We start from the raw sequence: 23,932 nt of genomic DNA on the forward strand, positions 1-23,932 counted from the left end.
TTAATCACAAGGATAAAAATGGAAAAGACAAATTTCATCTTGATGAAAAAAAACCTGTCAGTCTTAGGTCAGAGACAAGCATAAGACAGAGTGAGAGAAAAGTGACAGAGCAAGTATGAATGATTTAGGACATAAAAATCTCCAGAGTAAATCTGAATATTTGAATAGCCTGTCTAATTTGGACTACCATTAAAAAGAAAACACATTTTTTTTCCCTCTATCTGTTTCTGATTAACTTTTTAATATTTTTATTTAAAAAATATTTATTTTATTTTTTTTTTATTTATTTATTTATTTTTATTTTATTTATTTTTAATTTTATTAAAAAATTATAAAAGTTAATTTAAAATTAACTTTTAACTTCCTTAACTTTTATGCAGGGTTAATCTATGTCCAGAGATTACTTTATTACCGCTCTATTCATAATGTAATATTTCTTTTGACCCAAATACAGAAGCACTTGCCTGTTTCTGTACTTCTCTATCATAATCACTGGAATATGGACCTTCTGTCTTCTCTTAGTGACTCATTTCTCCCATTCTGTAATGTAGTCTGAAGTAAGGAGTTCTCTCAACACTCTCTCCCTTTCTGGAAGAATATTTGTGTGTTACAGCTATTTCTTCTCCACATCTGTGTTCTAGTGATTAGAGCTGCAAAACGGTAGTTAGAAGTAACTTGTTAAAATGCGTGTTACACCTGGGACTCCTTGGATCTATTCTGGGCACAAATGTGATCTTTAGAGTCTCATGCAGCATGCTCTCAAACCAGTGGATATCTTTCAAAGAATTTAGACTGCAGTCTAAACTCTGACTGATACAAGCTTACCAAGCCATGTGTTGTTTCCATATATCATCACTCATTAGACAAAAAGCTAAGAAAGCTTCCAAAATTTGAGAGCAATGTTTGGTCTTCAAGAAGAATAAATCATTTTAAAATTAATAAGTCTGCCCGTATAAAGAGAAAGAATGAACCAGATTCCAAATCAGTATGGATAGGATTGTGTGGTTGATAAAATGCAGAACAAATTTAATATAAAATTGAAAAGCAACCATAGTAATTTTGCAAAATATATCCTGCTGAAATTCCAGCCCTTTTAAGAAAACTGATTCAAACAGATCTGTGTTCAAAATCTAGAAAATAGTTTGATCTGCACTCTCTCAACAAGACAATTTCCTGTAAAATTGAAATTATTATATGATAGCAATGATTTCTACAAAATAGACTAGGCCTTGTTAAGTATTCTGCAGTCGTCTTCATTTACGTTGAAGAAAGGATAACAACAACATTATTCAACACATTGTATGTTCCTGTAGATGCAATGAACTTGATATTTACTTTCATCAAGTTTTCTACCTCTCATGGTTTAGACACAGATTAAAGAGAAAAGCCTGGGTTATGCAAGAGAACAAAAAGTAAAAAAGAGAGAAAGAGAAATAATTCTGTTCTTTTTTCCTGAAGCTTACTGATTTTTTCCATAAACTGAGCGTGTTTGATTTATATTCTTCTCTCCTAGATGATAAAGCATTGTTTTTTGAAGCTTCCTTCTAAAGTGGACTGGCTTTAAGGATTGAACATGTAATTGAACAGGATTGAACACGTTTTCAGTTTCTGCGATGTTTTTATAATAAAAATAAAATAATTTTAAAAATTAAACATCTATCCATGGCTCATATGTTTTAGCACCTCTATTTAACTATTTAGAGATGCATTGTAATTGTCATAAAACTTATGCTGATTTGTCTAAGTAAGTTATTTTTCGAACATTTTTTTCTTTACTTGTTGGAACCAAATCTCTCAGAGTACAAAGTGTATTTGTAAGATTAAGTAAGAGTATAACAATTTCTACTTAAAATAAAAAGTAATAATAAATGTTTATCTATAGTTTCTGAGTACTTATATGCACAGATTTTAAAACATATATTCAGGAATGTCTGATAAAAATGTAAAATTCACTGCTCTTCAGTAGGGAAAGACTGATTTTCTATATTTGTCATAAAAAGAAACTCTTTCCTAAAAGATCCATGGTGAAAAAAGATCCTAATTGTAAGGAGAGAATTTGGAACATGGTAGTAAAAGAAAGAAATTCCTTATGCCTGTCAAAGTACTAGATTATACTTATTGAATTAGAGCTATTAAGATGCCTGAATCTCTCAGGGGTTCAAAGAGGAAAAAAAGGAATGTATGGTTCTTCAGAATCTTCAAGCCATCCAATGAAACTTCTTGTTCCTCCCTCAGGATTTCTATTGATTGTAGTTTAGCAGTTGAGAAAGTATGTAGAACCCATAAGATAGTGTTGGACACATGAACTTCAAAGACACATAGTGAGCATAGATGATTAGTTACCTCAAGAAACTCTGTCAGTGTTATCTTTAAGTAAAATATGTATCTTGTAACTATTCCTCATCACATGAAGGTTTATCATATTCTTGTACTTTCTTCCTTGTTCTAAGAAGAATCCAGCAAACTATTTTGTTGTAGAAGATTATCATTAATTCCAGACTTCCAGCAGATTTGTTCCAAACCGTTATGCCCTGGCAACAAGGAGGAAATTAAAGGGAAAATGAGGAAAAACTGCAGCAATAAAATTATAAGAAGAACTTTTGAGACTGTGGTGAAAGTAAATTCCTGTGTAACGAGAGTGCAAGTGGATCATGATCCCACCTGAAGGCCACAGGCGTGAATCAGAGCATAAAGAATCCCTGACAAAAAATATAAGTGGTTAATTATATATGCTAAAAAGTTCTTCATTTCTCCTTTCAAAGATGATACTTTCATCTCCCTTGTTTTGTAGAATCCCATTAGCACCTCACTTTCTGTACCTCCTTCAGATCTTCACCTCTGGCATTCTGTGCAGTCACCCCTCATCCTAACTTCCTCCACCTTCTGTATTTCATTGCACCTCGAGTACTGTGTCCAGTTTTGGGCCCCTCACTGCAAGAAAGATATTGAGGCCCTGGAACGTGTTCAAAGGAGGGCAACAAAGCTGGTGAGGGGTCTGGAACACAGGCCATATGAGGAGAGGCTGAAGGAGCTGGGAATGTTCAGCCTGGAGAAGAGGAGGCTCAGGGGAGACCTCATTGCTCTCTATAACTGCCTGAAGGGAGGTTGTAGTGAGCTGGTGGTCGGCCTCTTCTCTCGTGTCATTAGTGATAGGACCAGAGGGAATGGCTTCAAGCTTCGGCAGGGGAGATTCAGGCTGGACATTAGGAAGTATTACTTTTCAGAAAGGGTGGTCAGGCACTGGAATGGACTGCCCAGGGAGGTGGTGGAGTCACCGAGCCTGGGGGTGTTCAAGGAAAGGCTGGATGTTGTGCTGAGGGACATGGTTTAGTGGGAGCTATTGGGAATAGGTGAACGGTTGGACTGGGTGATCTCTTAGGTCTTTTCCAACCTTGGTGATTCTATGATTCTATGATTCTATGATTCATTCATGAAGCTCACCCACACTTTCCTGCATGGTGCCAAAGGGAATACAACAGAGTAACTGAAAGCACTGAACAAAAAGTCAGTTCAATTTCTATTCTGATACCTGTCTGAATTTTCAGTCACGATGAATAGGTAGAAGCAACAATTTGGGTCTAAAACATATTTAGATTCTACATTTATTTCATACAATTTCAAGTTATTTCAAAGGGATGTGCCTTTTATAGAACAGAGTTGTACTCATTTTTAGGTATTGTTTTAATAACATGCAATATTACTGAAAAGCAGTCCCTGGGTGCTGGGTTATTCATATATGATTTATATGGTGTTTATAAGCCAATAGTTTCAAAATATAACTTATTTAAATATATGTATGTATTACATAATCAGAATGATTTAAAAATGCTTTTATATTTTAGTGGTTCACCTGGTTTTTCCATCTAAAATAATTCAAATTTCTATTTGTTCCAAACATTTATATACTGTTTTCATGATCTCTGTTCAATGCTTAGCATTAGTTGAAGTGCGTCCTTGGATCAGGACTTCAGTAGCTGCAATATAAGAGAAAACTTAAGGGAGCTTGGATATCCTCAAAAGATAGAGGAATATAATATTTAGTGCAATATTACTCTATGGTTACGGGCTCATGGAGCCATTGTTCCCCTATGATTAATGGGTAGCATTCAAGTTGAACACTGCATATAACCTTACCATTATACATTCTGTGTCTGTTTCTTCAGCCTGATAATAATGCAAACGATCTCTAGACAAGAGGGAGCTTTTATTTCTATGCAATTACTGGCTATCCAGATAAATACCAAAATCAGAATTAATGTATGATGAAAAACGCTGTGGTTTCACCATGAAATTTTCACATGCTAGCATAGCGTAATTCAGCAAGGATAGTTCTCCAAACATCTGGCCAATAAGCTGTTAATGATAGCTTTCTTGGCATTAAACTGGAAAAAATCTTTTTGTCACAAAATGCTGTCAGCAACTGTAACTCACAGTAAGCTGTGTGCTGCATGAATTGTAAGAGATAAAATGTTTCTTTGTTTGAATGAAAAGTATTACCTTATTACTTCAAATTCAGGGCCTCTTAACTCTCATCTGCACAGGCTATTATTGAGGATGTTGGCTGCAGCATGGATAAAAACTGGTGTAATGAGAAATTATGTACGAATAACAGAATTTATATTAGTAAAAGTTATCTTCTTAGCTTTGAAAGAATTTCAAATGTACAACTAATTTCTCTACTGACCTTTCGAATAGACTTGAAATATCAAAAGTCTTCAGTAGAGAAGATATCTACTGGGATCAAGTTTTCTCTGTAGGATGCCTTCAGATTATTAGTTAAAAATATTCAGCAACTGGTGAGCCTCACCACTCGCCTTGACCATCAAAACAGGTTTAGAACATTCACACCAAGTCCTCAGCATGAGACCAAAAAAAAGAAATGATAATATCAAACCAGTTGGAACAAAATGTTAAAAAATGTTATTACTGTCCCTTCCTGATGAAAGCGAGTTTTAATTCAGGAGGCCTGACTACCAGAATTTTTTTATTGGAGCATGTCAAATACCAGAAAGCTTGAAAATTCTGACAAAAACACTCTAATCATTATAGGAGTATTTGTTATATCATGTTTTTTTCCAGTGGGTATGGAGTGGAAGCTAGAAAATATTGTGAAATAGATATTGCCATTTTGTTTTTTGTCTGGACTTTTTTTCTTTGAGAAAGGAAGAGAAGAAAACCAGGAGAAAGGAAGCAATGTTTCCATGGCAAGAAAAAAAAGCAATGGAAATACATATGGTTATTTCTGCTGTAGGACAATACCATGGTTATAGTATTTTAGAGATAACAATATACAATTAGAGTTGTATATAGAATTGTAATAAAGAACAGAATTATTCACTAAAAATGCCCTACAGAAGTGATTACAAAATAGATAGCTTCACATCAGTTAAGATAATTAACATCAGTTTAGTACATTCATTTTTACACAGTAACTTTCCTGAAATTTGCAGAGCTACTTTACCATGCAGATGGCTTATTTTACATGGCACCTTACAAACATCTCTTAGTATGAACACTGAAATTATTTTGTAGCCTTATAAAACAATATTTTGTGCTTATATTGTATTGCACTGATAATCTATTACTGTATGTTCTAATTTTATATATTTATATAGATGTTAGTTGAAAGATTGAAAAACGTGAAGTCATACAGAGAAAGTGAAAAAAAAAGTAGGATTTTTGTCTTTCGGAAGACAAAGAATACATTGAATCTTGGGGGGAAAAAAAAGAGAAGAATAGGAATGTTATCTTTCCCTATGAAACTAGTTCTTATAAAAAGTACTTTATACGAAGCATAAGGTATTTTGTATTAAGATGAAAAGAAAAAGATAAAAGGAACCATCCTGTATGCTATTCAAAACAGATGCACCATATGCCAGATCTTTACCTGATAAAAACTCAGTAATACCTTGATTTATAATGAATTATATTAAGTCAATGTATAACATGTGAGTCGAGCATCACCCTCATGTACACAGATAAACATAGGGATGTAGACAATACTGATGGGCAATCAACTTTCATTTTCTATCTATTTAAACATGTTCTCTTTCCACTCCCTTTTGATTTTCTTAGTGTTTTTGTTGTTATTGCTTGATTTTTTTGTTCATTTATTTGATTGTTTTTAGGTTACTTTATTCTATGAACAATTTCTGTTTTTCAGAACTCAAAAATACTTCATTTGAAAAGGATTCAAGAATGTATGACAGGCCAAATTTGTATATTGTTTTTCCAGTTAACTCTCTAAGGCTTTTCAGTGGCATAAGTTCTGCAACATATATGGAGATGTTGTCCACAAAGCAAACATGTAATGAGGATAAGAATGACAAAACAGCACAGGATGAGAGAGCTGATCACTGTATGACTTTAGGAAAAAGGAGCACATTAGAAAGAATGTAACATTCTTGTATTAGTGAGTGGAAAATGAATAAATGAATAATTCAAATTGCAGAATTGGAAAAGGAGAGAAATTTAAGGATTTTAATTTGTTTTTGAAGGGGAAAAGGCTTTTGTCTCTGTATGTTGACAATATGTTAACTTCCACTCAGAAGGATTTAAGGACTTCTCTCATTCTGCAAGCTACTAAAAAGCATTCAGTCTTCCCAAATGGGAAAAAAAAAAAAAAAAAAAAAAAAAAGAGACCATATAAGATGATATTTCAAGCTAAAGTGACAGTTTCCTATAGCAGTGCACTCTAACAAGATGAGCTATTAATAACAGTGGGAGAAGTGGAAGAAAGATGCATGCTGAAAATTGTTTTTACTAAAAAGGATGCTGACATTGGAACATCATAGATTTCTGCAAAGTGGTACAAGTTATTTGACATCTCTGATGTAAAATATAGGCAGCTGAATCTCATCCATGGATGCTAACTTCAAGATTAATTTTGTTGCTCCACTAATGTCACAGCTGACAATCTAGTGACTCCAGCCTGTCAGCTGATCTGTCATTTTCTATTTTCAAAAGCCAGATGTAGCTGGAACAAGAGACAGAGAAGCCTGAAAATAAATTTTCCAGTGAAAGACAAAGGGGAACAAAAAAGGAATATTGCTGTTCTCATGATATTAAAAGACATTTTATTCACAATGATTCCAATTTTTAAAAACTGTGCAGGGCATTTTGGAAACTGAGGTATGAAAGAGGTACACTCACTCACACCTACACCCACATCCATGCAGGAGGAAATCATTTTTGACAGTAGCTTCAGTGAATGAAGATAAATGTTAGGTTAAGGAATATAAATTTATTTAACAAAGCATAAGGCTGAGTGGGATGGACAGCAACATGTAGCATTTAATAGTCTTGTGTCATACCTGGAAGATTTTCTAAAATGTTTTGGCTGATGACACGTATGCAATCACTTATGTGATAATGCCAAATGGAAGTGGCTGGACCCTTCAAATTACTTAAGGATTCTGCACAGGATTCGTGTATACCATCTGGCTATCAATGGCCTTGAATTTAGGAATTGAAGATACCGATGATAGTGGCATTAAGCCTCATCTGTATATTTAGGGCTAGAGACTAGCACATGACTGGTATTAAGATGGAATTTTTTTCTGCTTTATAGGGTACTGCCTCACCGGTTTGACTTCAGCCATGGGTTTGACTAGCTTGCAGAGATGAACAAAGTTATTTTGGCTAGAACAATTTGGAGGGAGAGTGTGACTGCATCAAATCTCTGGATGGTCTCTAGAATGGTGCAGAGCAGGGAATGGAAGATGTCAGGACCAGTCATGAGGGAAAGCTAGAGGAAGAATTTAGAAAAAAAGTAAAGACCCTTCTTCAGAAACAAGCATGTGTACAGTCTGGGAAACTACTGAATGTAAATACTGAGCTGGAGGAAAGTGTGGAAGGAAAGGTCTTCACTGCGAGGAAATGGCAGAAATGTGATGATTGGTTTTTAGCCTTGTATTTCAGTCTGTTTAGCTATTAGAGTTATTTTCTATTTTCACTGAATCGCAGAATCATCGAATGGTTTGGATTGAAAGGGACCTTTAAGATATCTAGTTCCACCCCCCTGCTATAGGCAGGGATGCCCCCCTCTAGACCAGGTTGCTCAAAGCCCCATCCAACCCAGCCTTGAATGCCTTCAGGCAGGGGGCACCCACAGCCTCACTGGACAACCTGTTCCAGTGTATCACCATCCTCTCAGTAAAGAATTTCTTCCTGATATCTAGTCTACTTCTACCCCCTTGTCTTTTTGCTATAATTTTAAAACCATTTCCCCTTGTCTTTTTGCTATATGCCCTTATAAAAATTCCCTCCCCAGCTTTTCAGTAGTCCCCCTTCAGGTACTGGAAGGCCTACTTGTGTGTGTGTTTCTAGTTTAGTATTTTACATTCCAATAAAACCTGGATTTTGAGATTAAGAGACTTTTGATCTATTCCTTAAGAAAACATAGGACATATCCATCTGAGGATACAGAGCTTCATAGTATTCTGTGCAATCATCCTTTTCATGTGGATTAAATGTGTTGCAGAAATTTGGCATTTCTCCCTGCTGAAACTCTTCTGGCTCTCATTTCTGTTTCTGGCTTAATGCTCTACATTGTTGCTCAGCCCAAACCTGATACTGAATTACAAAAACTGTTTTCTGACAGTCATTCACAGCTTCTGATATCAGCTTTGCAACTAGAAATTGTACTGAAAGTTGTCTTTCAGGCATTCTTCTGCCTTTACCCCATACAGCACTCCCATCTTCAGGTTTCTGTGTAACTGTACAACTTCAGTCTACGTCTTCTATTCCAGATACATAACTGGCTCAACACAGCTTTTGTGCTATTATCCTGGCATCAGCTCCTGGATGACAGTCCCAATTCAGTATCTTATCATTGCAGATTTTTATCTTGCCATTTGATGTGTACTCTGGCATGCGGACATTACAAATAGCTATTGCCTGGCATCGCCATGATAGTCTGTGGCTCTCAGGAAAATTTGCATATCACCACTATTTGGAAAAAAAAATTGCCTGGTTGGAATTTGAAGCCTCTTTTCCTTCCTGTTCTCTCTGATAAATGATCAAAAGATGATCTGATATTGTTAATGCCAGAGAAACATTCTTGAAAGAGAAATGAATGTGTGAATTCATTTTTAAGTCAGTAGTCATATAGAGATCATTGTAACTGTTAGATGTGTATTTACATTACCTGCTGCAGGATATATCTAAATTTCTTTTTTTTTTTTTTTCTTATCACTGCAGCTTAGTCATTTTACAGTCACTTGCAGCTCTTTCTGTGCTTGAATTTGTACACTGCTGTACAAAGTTTTCTCAGTTCCTGATATTCTAAAATTAAATAGCTTGTCAATGATCAGAAATGCATTGATGATTGTACTGATATCCTTAGTGTCAGCAAGCACTATTGTGTACGAGAAATATGCTGTCTAGGCAACCATGCACAGCAGATTATCTCTGCATTGATTCTACCTTGTGTTTTATCACAGTATCCTGGGTTTGGGAAGTTTTCTTTGGATATTAGTTCCCTATTCTTTACTTGCAATTAATGAGATGAGTAATCTGAAACTACACTGCAAATAGCTCACAGTTTGAATTTCTTGTAGACTGTCACGTAATATTCTAAATCTCTAAATTGGAGAGGTATGGATTTGAAGGATAGACTCCTTGAAGTATTAGGAATGGCTGGCTGGATGCAGCCAAAGGGTTGTGATTAAAGGTTCTGTGTCAGGGTGGAGGCTGGTCACAAGCAGTGTCCCTCAGGAGTCGGTCTTGGGACCAGTGCTCTTCAACATCTTCATCAATGACATCTAGGTGATCATTGTGTTTCTTTTCAACCCAGGCCATTCCACAATTCTATGATTTTAGATATGGGCTTGCCAAAGCTCAATACTAATATTATGCCTAGGAAATAGCTACTCCCTGGATTTTTGTGCTTTTACTTAAGGATAACAACGCTAATGGTGCTACTTCAGTTTTCCAAGAGACAGATTACTTGCCTTTACCACTTTATGTTTCTACCTACAAATAAGGAGTAAATTTCTTCTTCCTTGTTACTTTAACTCACTTTTGAATTTACTAATGGATGGGACTGTGTCCACACTGCTTTTCTATTATGATATTCATAACTTCCTTTTAAATATTTGGTATTGTGTTTAAAAATCCAAGAAATGCTTTCAACACCTATTAAGAATCTCTTTTTTTGCTTTGGTAATTAATTCACACCCACAGAGTCAAGAAATGCTGCAGAAGGTGCCAAGTTTACCCACCTTCCAGCATGGCCACTGGACCTTCATCTTTCAGAGGGTCTGTTTGCTACCATGATCACTCATTGGCAGGTATTCAGTGGCCACAGCATAGGAGGAGTTAGGATCGAATCTGGGGCTACAAAAATCTGAAATTTTGTGATGAATGGCAAACATGAAAGACAACAAAATATTTACATCACTATCTTTATGCAGTATTTACCTTAGTACATGGAAACCTATTCAGAATAAAATGGCACAGATTAGAGTCCTGTGCAAAGTTCCGAAAACCCATTAACCTGCTCTTATATCTGTTTTGTTTGTGTGCTTCCCTATGGTCCATTAAATGAGATAAGTAAGAAGTATTTGCATGATTCAGTCTCACACCTGCTGTGTTGCTGTTCTGTTTTGGAAAACTCTTTTTGCTCTTCAGTATGAGGGATTTTGATATTACCATACGTGTATTATCATGTGTTAAGGTCAATTGCAGGCCTTTATTTTGCAACAGAAGCTGAAGACAGGGAGGTTTGTGACAGTATATGACTTCTGTGAAACTCCCTTCTTGATCTTAAATGAATACAAATAAATCATCCTACCTTTCACGGGCAGCTTTTTAAAATTGATTTATTTTTTTGCAGTGAAGTTCCATCTTCTTTAAGTCATCATTCTGCTCTTCACCTGATGCTGATATCTGAGAAAGGAGAAGGAGATGTCTTAGTGTCTGCAGCTGTGTGGTATGGCTGGCAGCATGACGTGGAACGTGTTTCTAATTTTTGAAAAACATTAATGGGCAATACTGATATGCTCAAGGCAATCAGTACTGAAGAGGACAGAAAAGAGGATATCAGCTCTTTTTCAGTTTGATTAACTAATGTGGAGACATTCTTTGCAATATAGTGAGAGGAGACACATGCCAGCTTCTCAGGAATGCTAACATCTGGCACGGAATAAGTGCATAGGATATAATTATTCAAATCTTGGGTGGTCAGTACAGTCTCTTTTCTAGTCAGTGGGATGAAATAGGTACCTCCTATTTTATTTCATCCTGGTTTATCTTATACCTAGACATCTGACTGAGATATAGGATAGGAAACACTCTACATGAGTCCTAAAGATTCTTGGAGAAATTTAGCTTAGAGAACTTAGAGAACTAAAGATGTTGAGGTTAATTACATCCACAGTCTCATTTATGTTGCTGTTTTCTAGTAAAAGGCCTTTAAAAGTGAAGAAAAAAATGTTATTTAAACCTGACAGTCTTTTCCATTAGACTTTTTTTTAATGTTATCACCTTAGATATTTTGCTCCCCATTCAAGAGTGGGCCTATATTTCAGAAGGGCTCATGCTTTACACACACAAGATTAAGTCCTTCCACTTTTCAAATTTTTGCCTACAGAGGAAAAAGAATGTCTTTTGTGATGCTTCTTAATGCTCCTGACAAAAGGGCAGTGCTAGGATCTGAGTGTTCCCCTTAGAAGTATGTTTCAGTGGAAGTACACACACATTCTGTCTGTGCAAATGGAAGAGGAGAAATGTGCACACCGACATCTGTTGCAGGCAGTTATAAATATTGCAGTAATGTAATTTTCCTAGGAATTATGCCTAAAGCAAGGCCCCTGGCTTAGAAATGAAAAAGGATAAAAATTCCTCTGAATTGCTGATTTCCTATCATCTTCCCTTATGCTTCTGCCACTGAATTCCTGAGGAAAATAAAAGTCAAATTTCTTCATCACAACTTCTGATTTTTTCATTCTCAGTTTTGTCTGTCTGGTTGATTGTTTTACTGCAATGATAAAATAAATCTGTGTGGATGATTGGTTTGGATGGTACAAGAAAGAGATTGAAAGAAAGGGATTTCAGAAGGAAAACATGCTGTGAATTTTTGATGACATCTGAAAAATATGGTTTCATAATGTAGATTTGAATGAAATTTATTATTTTATAATTACTATTACTATTCAGGTTATCTCTCTGTTTCAACTACTTGAGGAAAAAACGTCCTGTATATCTGAGCCCAATTTCACATCACATCACTTACAGCTAATTTCACATAATGTGGCATTCTGGGATGGCCTTTGAAGCATTTTTCAGCAGTTAATACTGCTCACTTTGCAAAGAATAAAGTGCTATAAAGTACTTTTTAAAATTCCTATAAGCATGATGGATGAAATATTTTGAAACTGAAATAAATCAAAATTGATGTGCTCTTTTTTTTTTCCGCAGATCTTGAAAAGACAGAAGATGTGGTAATAGCAATGAAAAGATAAATTTGAAGTGTTCATTACATTTCAATATGTCAGTATTAATATATATATTTGCTTGCTTTATAGACTCAAAATACAAATAAAATCTCAGAATATTATTGCAATGGAAAGCATAATTGTATGTTTTGAAAACCACTATATTGAGGAGAAATATGTTAAAAAAAGGTCTTTCCAAGACAATGAAGAGCTCACCTTTTTAGAATTTCAATTCCAACATATGAAGGAAAATATTGTTTACTAATTCTATTAACTGTAATTAAATTATATGTTAATTTTTTATTCAATGAAAAAAAATTAGTTGAAGTACGTGTATATGTTAGTAATAGAACAGAACTTTCTTAAAAATTGATACTTTCAGCTCTAATTATGTGGTTTCTTTCATAGCATACGTTTATGACAAAGAAGAAATGGAAGGAAATTTAAAGGATGAATGAGGAAAATGTTGACTATTGAGTATGCCAGCAATGATGTTTCATTGATTGGTATGTAATTATCTAGGGAGGAAGGCTTTTAGGAATTCATAGCAACTCCTTAGCACGTTTTACTGGATTTATGCCAGCATGAAGGATTTGTTAATGAACTGCTAATCCGACTCTGCTCACTATCTTCTCAAGGTTTAAAATGCAGCTCCGACTAAATGTCAGCTGAAATTACTTTAGGACAAAGAGCATTTCAGAAAGTGGGAAAGTAATAGGATAGATTTTGCTATTATTTGTATTTGTGCTCTTTTCACAATCACTTGCAGCCACTGCACACTGAACACTTTTTTGCAAATACAAGAAAAAGTGAAATATTCTTCAGAATCTGTATTCACATTAGTAGTCGTGATGCTTTTTTTGTTGTTATAATTAAGGGAAATTGAGTGATCTGGTGTGACTCTCAGTTTTACACTATACACAGAACCAGGAACATTATAAAGTAGTAAAGAGATGCTAATGTAATTTGAGTATTTTAAAAGTATGAAAGGAATGGCTCAGGAATAGGGAGGGATCAGCTTGTAGGTCACAGATGAACCAGTAACCATTAAGATGAGATCCTGTGGTCTTTAGCATGAATCACTTCTACTTAATCTTACTCCCAAGTTGAGCTACAACTGGAAATATTACATATTTCAGCTGGATTGATTTTCATTATCCTGTTTCTGACTCTATCTGAAAACAGAAAAGGGAACATCATAAAAATTTTAGTTACATATATGTATCATTATGTACATGTATTTACATATGTATGCATACATATAGACATAAAATACACATATGGGCATCTATTTAGCAAGAAAGAAACAAGAACTAAATATTATTTATACTTTTCTATCACAAAGAATGAGAATTTCTTAAAAGATTGCATTTCATTTTGAAGTAACAATGTACCTTTTCTAAAATTTGGATTTTAAAGTCTACATATTTTTTCTTTAAAATATAGTTTTATTATTTACCTTAAAGGCTTGTTTTCCTTCACTACCTTAATCTCAGAAAGCTCAGTATGCATCATAGAAACACAGAATGTCTTAGGTTGGAAAGGACCTTAAAGATCATCTAGTTCCTACCATCTGCTGTGGGCAAGGTTTCCAACTGATAAGTCAGGCAGCCCCAGGCAAGAAATACGTATAAGGCAACATAAAGCCAAAACTAAAAATAAAATGAAATATGATATTTTAAGCAAGTTTTTTTTTTTTTTTTTAATTCCTTTTTGTTTTTTTTTAATTGGGAAAAAGAGAACCTTCTTGTTTCTTTCACAGTTTCTTACATTCTTAAATTTTGTTTCTTTCTATAGGAGAGGGAAATCAGTTTTTAAAAAGTAAGAAGAAAGTTGTTTGCTTCATTAATAATTAAAGTGATACTTTTAAAAAAATGTAACAAAAAATCTAAATGCATATGCAAACAAAAAGTTAGTCTTTTTTCCTTTTTTAACCCATTAAGAAATTATCTTTTGAATAGTTCCACTGTTCTAGTAACATGCAATCCTGTGATCATGATCTACAGTAGTAAACACATTACTAGCAAAACACTCCAGAGATTTAATCTTGGATAGCAGCAATGCTTCCCAAGAAGCAGGAAGCTCTTTTCTGCTTCATCACTAATTCCTTCCAGTGCTCACATGGTGCTTGCAAAGCTTAGCAGTGACCCTGATTCAGAATTTCCCTCTATCACCCTCAATCTCAAATCCTGGTAACAGAAATTCAAAGCACCCTCAGTTGTTCATGAGCATTTTATCAGACAGTTTTTCCAGCTGACAGACTTCTTTCCTGAGGCTTAACTGGGTCGGTCACTGGCATTATAATGCATGCCTGGATCTGAACTCCGTATCCCTCCCTGTGTCTGCTTGCTGTAAAGAATCACATGTTTAGAAACACCCTCAGAAAAATCTCTCCAGAGTGAACTATTGATCTGGAATCACAATGCACTGGCTATATCAGTACTATGTCTTCAGTATATTACTTCAGCATATCTGATTAGAATAGAAAGAAATTAATGATTGCGAGAACAGTCAGAAATATGCTTGCTTCCGCTTTTTATTGTTATTTTTTATGTATTTACTCATTCTTTTAATGGAGAGGGAAAGAAAAGGAGAGAAAAGAAGCGTTTTCAGAATAGCTCATTTTTTTAGCTCAATCTCTCATTCCAAATTATAAAGCTGTATCTATCAGCTCAGAGGATTAGCTTAACACACTGATGTGGAATCAAATAGATCTTTTTGCCAATAAACAGAGAAGAATAGGACTTTACAATTGTTAAAAGACAACTTGGCAGTAAACCAGAAAAACCAGGAAAGTAAGGATGAATGAAAGTAGATGTGAAATATTTTTCAAAGTGTATTTTCACATTGTGTTCATGCTCCTCACAAATGGAATGAAATATTGGATTACTGATTCCTGCTGATTCCTGTTTTATAGGACAAGAACTTTTATAACTCTGTTAAGGTCAACCTGTAGTTCAAATAGCTACATTCAATGCATTTATTTTTTTTTTAATAAGACTTAAACCAAAACAGGTCAGTTTAGTAGGCTGCAAATTGTTTATTGTTATATATGTCATATTCAAGAAAATTTTCAAATATAAGAGCTTTAAATTTTTGAAATCTCTTCCTGTCTAAAATAATAGAGGTCTCTATCTGTCTAAAATTGCACATAAGCCTATCTAAACCCTTCAGATTCTGTTTTCCTCATGGATTTTTTGGGAGTTCCCAGGGAGAAAAAGAAGAAACAGGAAGGGGATCTACTTTGCTTGTATCATTCAGACAACTGGAGATAAACATCATATAATATGAGGAGAGACTTTTAATGAATGTTGATTGTTTGCATAAAGACCACTGGTCTTTTTTTTTAGATAAGCTGCAAGACAGCTTTCTTTTACTTGCTGCTAAGACAAGCCATCAGGGAGCTAATTTGTACTTGTTTAACATTTACATACTTTGTGAACACTACAGACCCAGGAAATTAGAAAATATGTTTCAAAGCTTAAAATAATCTCTCCCCCTAGCAACTGCTTAGGGAAATGAGACCTTTCACTTTGATTCAGAAATTGTTTATGCTCCTAATGGTAATTACATCAGCATTTGATCAAGATTCTTTCTCTCCTTCCAGCAATTATGTAAAGGGTAACTGTAAAGCACATGAAGTATAATCACAAGCATGAAAAAGCCACACAGGGTTCAATTAAAAAATTAGATTTTCAGTGTTTGTGTCACATTCTGTGATTACGTCTAGATTAAATACAAGCTGGAATTGTATTTTTCTATTATGGTAACACATAATCTACAAACAGCCTAGATAACACGCATTCAACTACAGACTGAATTCAGTCCATAGGAACAACCACTCCTTTATGCCACTTCTGATACCTTTTTCCCAGAGCTTCCTTACATTTGCGCAAACCTGATCTTTGCTGTTGTTTCACTGAGACCTGTTGAATCCCCTTTCTCTCTCACATACAAAGTTGGTACAAAACTATCTGGGTTTATTAGGGGCATACAGAATAATTCATACGGTTCTTCTTATCCTATCCTCCTTTCCTGTTCTGCAAACATCACCAGTTAATAAAATCATAAAATAAAATAAAATATACTGTAATCTGATTTTTCATGGTGATATACAGAGTAATAAACAAACAAATTATGTAGGTTTAAACCTATATGTGTAGATTAACTGGTCCAACTAGTCAAAGCAGAGACGAATTAAAGTTATGGTAGGTTGCTCAGAGGTTTGTTCAGTCAAGTTCTGAATGACTGCATGGACAGTGGTGCCCCATCTTCACCATCCTCACAGTAAACAATTTTTTTCTTACATTGAATCAGATTTTTCCCTGCTTTTACTTGGGTCTGTTACTCATTATTCTTTTGTTGCATATGTTTAAAAAAAAGGCCTTTCTTTGTTTTCTGTATATCTCCCCTTCAGACTGTAGAAGACTGCAATGAAATCTCCTCTGAATACAATTTTTCAAGTTGAACAAACCAACCTTTCTCCATGTCTCCTTATGCAACTCATGCACCACTGGAGAACACTCCACTGAACTACCTCTGATGTGTCCAGGTGTCTCTTGCCCCATACCCAGGCTCAGCACTTCAGATGTATTTCAGGAGTGCTGAGCAGAGGGGAAAGACTGCCTTCCTTGAGCAGCAGGCAACAACCTCCTTCTTGCAGCTCAATATACAGTTGGCTTTCAACACTGCAAGGTTCTGGCTCATGGTCAACTGTTTATCCACCAGGACTCCCAGATCCCTTTCTGCCAAGCCTTCCAGCTGGCTGGCTTCCAGCCTTTACTGGTGCTTGTGGTTATTCCCCCCTAGGGACAGAATTCTGTGTTTCACTTTGTTCCAATCAGCCCATTTCTCCAGCTCGATGAGATTCCTCTGAGTTGCAGTCCTGCCATCCAGTTTGTTGACAGTTCCATCCATCTGGATTATGTTTTGAATTAACTTTCTGAGACTGCACTTAAATATTTATGGACTCCAGTTCATTCCTTGAAGAACACCAGGTACCCAGCTATGACTTGGACTTTGTATTTCTTGCATCTACCCCTTCAGTGGCCCATTTTTTCTGTCTTAAGTATTATTATTATAATTCTAGTCTTGCAATCTCTTAGTGTTTAAAAATAAACAAACAAACAAAAACAAAAGGAGGAAAGAACAAGAAACAAGGAAATAAAGACATGCCATTCATGCACTAGATCTGAAAATCCTTACTTCCCACACTCGTCTTTCTCAGACAAGATTTTCTCTATTCCAGAAAACATTACAACTATGCTGTCACACTCTAACATCTAGGGAAAGACAAAAGAAAGGACAACTAATTTTTCTTCTGAAGTTAATTCGTAAAAGTGGATCTTCCAAAGGGTTATCTAAGTTCATGACTCCTGGATGCAAACTGCAGGAATTTTCTACTCTTAATTTTTTTTTATAAGAAATTTGGCAAAGCAAAAATGTTCAGAGCTGTTCTTTCTTTCTTCACAAGTTATTCCTGATAAAAGCTCTCTTTAACCAATATGTAAATGTGTATTGCTGCATAATTAAGGATTAAAAAAAATGAGGCCAAACCTGTCCAGTTTATTTTTTCCAGCCAGCCTTGTATAAATGAAGTGGCATTCTAGAAGAAGTTGGTCTTTTCATTTAAACTGGTACTGTTCCAGAAGACTGTATATGAATAGAAATATTTACTGAAGGTGAAATATTCCAGACTTAAACAGAAACAGCAAATTCCTGAATAGAAATTAGTATTTAATTGTATTATATTTTATTTCTTTATACAGTGTTCTTTAAATAATAAATAATTTTAACTATTTCAAAAACTGATGACGTCACTCCTTTGATGTTTTTGGAAAACTTTATCTTAGCATTCATTAATCGTCAGTCAGATAGATCATAATCACTTTTTTTTCATTTGCTTTTCTCCCAATTTGCATTAAATGTTTAAATCTCTTTTACATGAAGAGTGGTTTAGATTGCTAGTTGAGAGATGTTCAGAACTGACCATTCAAATATGTCTATCATTAATGGTAACTGAACCAGCAGTAATGATAATGAATAACTGTATACTCTGTTCCATCATTCCTACAGTCCGTTAACTAATGACAACCAACAGGAAAGCAGAATGCCACCCGTTTGTAACACAGGATAGCAAAGGTCTGAGTCTTAGTTTCCTAATTGCTTTTTACACAAGGGACCTGAAGGTAAGCACTCTGCAGGTTTTTGCAAAATGATTGAATTTCAGCAGTGAGAAAATGTCCTACTCTAGCGGGGCTGCTCTGCCAAGTATGATTCTGAATATCCTCTGACACCCCTAATGTCTGGCTTCCCCTATGGCTGCTGAGGAGGTTCCAGAAGTGCAGCGACAGAAGGTTATGAGGCTCAGTTTTTCTCCCTGACTAACCTCCTCTATTGCTCTTAGTAGATGGACCTTTCCACTGACTCAGTGGGGCATTTCTATTTTCTTGTTCTGACAGGTGAACTAAGATTTCTCTCTGACTATGCAACATTAATCTTGTGTGTCCTTGCTGTGCTCAGTAATAGTGCCTGGCTAGGCTGAATGGTGAGACAGGAGAAGGACAATCCATAAAGCTTGGGCAACATCCTTCTGGTTATAAAACTGCAGCAGGTATCAGTATCATTAGCAGAGCAGCCTGCTTGGATTTGCTGTAGGGAATTTCTGTGGGACTTTTTTGCATCTAATTTGCTGACAAACCTGGACACTGTGATAAGTATATTTTTATACCTTAACACAAGTCATAAGTCATTCTTCTGTGACATTTGGGAGCAAGGCTTGGAGCCCTTTTCCAGTGGGCAGTGTCTTGTCATTGAAGCAGCAGCAGGTAGGCTGCTATGGCTTGGAGAATCGGAGAATCATAGAATCATAGAATTTCTCAGGTTGGAGAGGACCTTAAAGATCATTAAGTCCAACAGCAACCTAACCATAACTCTAATAAGCCACAGCTAAATCATGTTCCTGAGCATCACATCCAAACGGATTTTAAACACATCCAGGGATGGTGACTCAACCGTCTCCCTTGGGGAACATATTCCATTGCTTAACCACCTTTTCTATAAAGAGGTTTTTCATGATATCCAAACTAAACTTCCCCTGGAGCAACTTGAGAAGGAATAGTTGTGTGAAGGATGTGGCAGAGATAAAGCTAGGCTGGGGATAGAGGGGACAGCCTGCTGTGGTAATCAACACCAGCAGCCACAGATTATTTTCCTGTTGAGGCATCCCTCATCTCTGTTCTGAGCTGTCTTTGCATGCACTGAATTGAGTGAATTTGTCGTTTTCTCCATCATTCACTTTCTCCTGGGGAAGAAATCCCAAACAGACTCATCATCTTTCCCTGTTCTTACACATCAGGAGCTGCCTTCTGTTCATCACCAAGAAAGCTTTCTTCCTGCTTTGAAGCAGAGATTTCAGATGAAATATAGATTCAACATGGAAATCCTGATATAATCATTTATTACTGATTTATGGCATTGCTTTGTACTGCTAGCCAGTTACTTGCTTTCCACAGAACTATAGTGAAATTCTGACAGATATTTTCCTGACACAGATGCTCACTCTGGAATATATTTCCAAGTTTTGAAACTCAGCATGTAATTTCATAAAGCAATACAGTGTAAAATATATGCCAAACATCCACTGGCAGCAGACATGAACACTGGTCCTTGGAATTTGTGTAAATTCCAGTTTAAGGAGATAGTGAATTTAAATGGTACAGGCCCACAGACATTAATAGGATTTACCAGACACAGAACAGTCATAGTGATGTGCATAAACTGTATTTTATGATTTTATAAGATAAGAATTGGCTCTGTTAGCTAGGCCTAAGTAAGATGATTTTGAGTTATGCATACAACTGCCCATTCTGTTCTGCAAACCACACACTCTTCTTTAGTTAGTCTTGTGAAATTTGCAGGGGTTGTAGGTCACCATGGGAAGGTACTGAGGGAGCAATAACAAATTAGAAAAGAAAAAAAAACACACTGAAATATTGTGAAAGTGGTATTAACAGTTATATGAGGATGGGAAATAGAACAATGCCTTCTACACTACTATTGCTGTCCTAAAACTGCAGCAAGAAAGGCCATTTATTTATGCATTGCAGTAATTAACAATTTCCATTTTTCACAGAGTGACTTTTTTCAGAATTGGGCTTAGAGCTGCTCCATTTCTGTTTGTAAAAGTGCAGGCACCTACCAAGTCTGCGCTCAGTTCCTGCATTGTGAAAGTGGAGAAACTCCAGATTTTGTCTAGTGCAATTGGCAGCTACTTCTGAATTACTCTATAATGTTCACAGTTAAGTGTATCAAATTAACCTTGCACTTCTGACAGTCAGTGTGCATGCTCCTTTTCCCCTCCACTATGTCATGCAGTGGGATACCTGTATTCAGTAGTGGAGAGGGGCTGGGGGGATTCTCTCCATGTTTCAACTAACGGGCCATGTGCTGTCACTCTCTCTCCAGATGAAAAGAAGATGAGATTTTGAGTGTCTGTACTTTTGGCGCCAGGTGATACACAAGAGAATGAAAGCAAACGTTTTAATTTTGGATGTCCCTGTCATTCTGCGAGTCATCTTGTCCTTGCATAGTAGTTTCAAAGCAGCCTAAAATAAAATAATAATAATAATAATAATAAAAAATTCTTATAGATTTCTTATGTAACAGCTTACTAGTGTTACTGATAAATAATATCCCTGGCTGAGACTCGCATGCAAAGTCTCAACCCCGCTGTATTTCCACCATAAAACCAGAATATCTTTGTGTCTTGATCAGACACCAAGCAACTTTTCAGTAGCTCTAAGTGCAGAAAAAATTATTTCTTGAAGCCTTCTGTTTATGCAGTTTTCAAAAGTAGAAATACAACCGGGTCAATCTCAAGTAGCTGAAAATTAAAATATTTTTATGTATGAGATTAACAGAGCTACCCACTAAATAATCATTAATGTGTCATTATCTGACATTACCTCTTAAAATTTCAGTGTTCCTGTAAATCAGATTCAACAATCAAGTGTTTTTCAAGCCTATTGAAGAGTGCTGCTGCTAATGTAATATTTGTCCTTAGTTTTAGCAGATAGCACATCACATTTTTCCCACCAGGGCCCACTGCATGTCAATATCTTGATAAGTATGCACAGGTCGCTCTGAAAGTGACGCCTCCTATTTATTTCCATGGAAATTACAGCAGGTACAAAGAGCATAATAACTCTATTTGATAGAGCAGATTCTCAGCTACAAAACACAATTTTACAATATAGTCACCACCTTTAGCTATGCATTTTCTCCAGTTATGAACTAGAGCTTACATGCTACCATCTTAAAAATCTGCATCAGAGATGGTGACCCACTGTCACTTCTGCCTCTGCTAAAATGCATCACTGTCCCACTGTGCTTACACCCACTGCTTCATTCATACTTCCATATCAGATGTTTTGTTGTCAGACTGCCCCTCTGCTGCCCTCTGTCATGTGGCAACAATATGTAACGGAATATTGTCAGAAAGGTTCAACTTCTACTGCCATACTACCAAAATCCACCTCTGATGTCGTGGGCCAACATAGTAAAATAGGAGGCATTACTTTTGGAGTAGCCCTCATAGATTTGACAGTTTTAAGTTTCTGGGCTTTAACAACACTCTTGGACAATGAGTTGCTAGCACATTCAGCACAAGAAATCTGCCCTTAGCAATCAGAGTGAGTCATAAACTTAGAAGACGCTACGGAACAGAGAGATCAAAGAAAGTAATGGAATAAATATTCTGAGTTTTTCGTTTCATTTTTTTTCTTATCTGTTGTTCCTGCTATAGTTCATCATTATTAAAATGAGGAGAATTCAGTCTGAGCTTAGCAGTTGTAAAGTATTTCTGAGTGAAAAAGAAGGACTTTGGGAGATAAGCAAAGAATTTTCCTTCACTGTTTGTTTGAGTTCTTAAAAATCAGGAGTCCTGTCATGTTTAAGCACAGGCAAAGGAAAGAGATGGGACAATCTGCCCCAGAAAGGTCATGCATCCTAAGTGCACGTGCCGTGCTAACCCTTTGACAGCCCACTCCTCTTTCCCTCAACATGCTGCCTGCCTGGTGACTTAAGGAAAGTGACAATGATGAGTGCCAGCAGCAAGAAAAAGGGAGAGCAGCAGATTTCAAGATGCTCCCATACAGACAAAATTGCTCAGGTTGCTGACATATGTTGTGGAGACAGATTTCCTCAGTATGCAGACTGAAATGCATAATCCGAACAAGGTTACGAGCCAAACATCTACAGTGTTTATTGAAAACATCCCTGATGTTTAAAATTCTGTGGTCTTCTGAAACCCAGAAATACAACCCTGCAGTTATTTCTCCCTTAGAGAGAGAAGAAGACACAGACAGGCTTTGGGAACACATGGGTCACTTTCCCTCCAACCCCCCCTACTAGCAGGAGAGACAGTTTAGCCTGCTTTTCCTGGTTCACATCCTGGAGTGAATCACCACAGACAAACAGCTCCAGCAGAGGCATGGCTCAGAGGCTGTACAGGAGAAGATCTGTCTGTCACTCTGGGCAGGGTGCTGGATTGCTATGCAGAGGAAGGGAGAGAGGAGGAGAGTGATTTATGTGGGTCCATTTATGAGGGTGTCTGGTTTTGAGATACTGAATGGGATTTTTCTTTGAAAAACAAACACTATTTCTATTTCTCTTAATTGTCTGGAAAAACTCTCTCCTCCAGCCAGTCACTCTCATCTTCACTCATTCTTTTAACTCTCACTCATACTAAGCTGCTTTAGAAGTATTTTTGGAGATCATTAGGCTTGGAACTCTGTGTTCCTCGTTGCTGTTTTCAAATTTTCTTACATGACATTCCTTTCCAGAGAGCTGATGTTTAGACCAGCCAGAAATATGGATATTACAGAGCACAATAGCGGCCTTGTGTATCTTCCTCAATAACTACTTGAAAGGTTATAGAATACCTGCAGAGGGATTTTAGGGATATTTTAAAATGCCATAATAGATTTAAAGGCACACTTTTGTGACATTATGTACGTCACTTCTTCCCTATAAAGATGGGAAGGGAGAAGATAAGTTGAAGTAGTGCTGAATAGGATAATTTGTGTGAAGGTACCTAGTCTTGGCTATCTGTAAAGGGGTGTGGTAGCCCTTCGGTGTATCTGTGTCTGTGTATATGTATAAGAGAAAAAAGGGAGCAGGAGAAAATATTCTTGAGGCAATATGAGGAGGTATTTCCATCCACGAGGTCCTGGATTTCTGGAATTAACCTCTTGGAAATTCAGACCTTCCGCAAATACAAGAGAGAAGGGCTTTTGCATGGGAGAACTACTTCAGCTCCTCAACTCCAGGGATTCATGTTAATTTCTTTCTCATTTTAATTCCAGATATTTTATTTGTACGTTGCTTTCTTTTAGTTACAATTCCAGAAATCTACTGACCTGCCCGAGACTGTTTCATGTCCTGCGGCATCAGAACTGGAACAAATTTAATCTTTACATAGTTAATGCATGAGA

Source organism: Tetrao urogallus (genome assembly GCF_951394365.1).
Source record: "Tetrao urogallus genome assembly, chromosome: 2".
NCBI lineage: Eukaryota > Metazoa > Chordata > Aves > Galliformes > Phasianidae > Tetrao > Tetrao urogallus.